Here is a 2,044-nt window from a genome sequence, read left to right as displayed (position 1 = left end):
GAGGAGTTCCCTGCACAGAGCTGTGCTGGGGGGGTCACACCCGATGGCAGCCACGTGAACGCTGCATAATTGCTGCATTTGTCACTGGCAATCCTGAAGCTGCTTTCCTGCTCCTGCGGAAGGAAGATGCTGCAGCACATGGATTCGTTGTGCAGACACATCTCTGAGTGGCCTTGCCCTTCACCTTCCAGTTACGACGGTGCTGTTGCCTAAGTCTATGAGGCAGAAACTGGCTCCACCTGCACATCCTCACAGAAGAACAGTGTAGTTGATGGAGGTTGCTTGAAATATCTCGAAGACAGCAACCTAGTCTGTTAGGGACTTAGTGTAGTCATTTAATGAGCTGTAGCTTTAATTAGACTAGTTTCTTAGCATTCCTTCCAGATGCCCTTTAGTCTCGTGAGTGTATAACTATTCTGCAAAGTTACCCTTAGTGTAGAGAAATACCCTACTGTAGTTGCTTGTCTGCTTTTAAATAATATTTGAATATCTATGTTTGAGAAATTAATAAAAGAAAATAAGTTTCTCAAATTGCCTGAAATGTGTCATTCTTTGCATTTAACCCTCTGTATTTAGAGAATGTCCTTCCTATACCCCTATCTGAAATAAAAACTTTTTGCAAACAGAGATGTTGGATATATGAAGTATGCTGTCTCTCAAGCATTTCCATAGAAACGCTTGAAGCTTGAAGTGAAAATGCCCTGAAGTGCCTGAAATTTTGCAGCAGAGTACTCCTGAATTTTTAGGAATATTTGGAAAAGTTTTCTTCACACAGTCACTTCTATACGCTCCTGGGGAACAATTCAGTCTGAAGAGTTGAAGTCAGAGAAGTCCCTAACTGCAAAACATGTGGTTCAATACATCTTTTTTTGTCTTCTCATAACCAAGGTTTTGGCACAAAATTGTGACAGTAGAAAGTAATTTTTCTGTTTTTCTCATTTCTCTATTCCTGGTTATCTGTGTCCTTTCGGAGAGGCCCTGCTGGTCTATTAATATAACCTTTTCCACCAGGCCTATATAATATTGTCTAGCAGTGAGAGCCACTTTCCATGCACAGCTTTACCCATGGTGAGATGCAGCTAAACAAAATATGATTTACTTCTTGCCATACATAGTAGAGATTCATGGTAATTTGGAAGCATTTATTCTCTTTGCCTTTGTACCAACACATCAAAGAACAAACAGTGACATTGCAGGTTGACATCTCAGAGTCTTCTGTGACATCACAGAGCAGCTGTCTGACATCACAGGGTGACATCTCAGAGTTGTCTCTGTGACATCATGGGGGCTGTGTGACATCACAGGAGGTTGTATGACATCACAGGGTCTGTGTGACATCACAGGGGCTGTGTGAGGTCACTGGGGAGGTGACTCTGCCCCAGCCCCCCCTCCCAGTTCCCCCAGAGAAGTCCAACGCTGCTCGTGCACAGCGGGGTCCCCTGTCCCCCCGGGTCCCCCCGCCCCCGGCGCCGCAGCCTCCCCCAGAGGATGTTCCACGAGATCGACCCCAGAGCCTGACACAGGGCCATGGGGGGCGGGACAGGGGACAGGGACCCCCCGGCAGCGTCCCCGTGTCCCCCAGGGCCACAGCCTGGCCCAGGGCTCCTTCACCCTGTTACCAACGAGGGCTTGAGAGCGCTGAAAAAATCCCTGGCAAGGGAGCAGCAAAAACCAGATTTAATATTGAGCAACAGCACCACAAAGTTCCTTGGCAAGAGTCACTCTGCTCCTGACTGGACACTTCAGGCACACCAAGGAAACAAAGCAACAACAAAACCAAACAGAATGCAGGCAATCAAACCAGAAATGAACCAAGAACTGTCCCTGTGAGAGTGTGAGACACAAGGAAATGAGGGCAAGGATAAAAGGAATACAGGCCCAAGAGCTTACAGAGCTCAAACTTAACAGGGCTTAACTTATACCTTAACCTTAACTTCCACCTTCAACTTCACAATTTAGCAAAACAGCAGCACTTTACAGTATTTAACCTAACTTATAACCTATGACTTTGCAATTTCACTGAGAAATAACATTTAACAATATT

This window comes from Anomalospiza imberbis, unplaced genomic scaffold (assembly GCF_031753505.1).
Source record: "Anomalospiza imberbis isolate Cuckoo-Finch-1a 21T00152 unplaced genomic scaffold, ASM3175350v1 scaffold_517, whole genome shotgun sequence".
Lineage (NCBI taxonomy): Eukaryota > Metazoa > Chordata > Aves > Passeriformes > Viduidae > Anomalospiza > Anomalospiza imberbis.
This window is presented reverse-complemented; position numbering follows the sequence as displayed.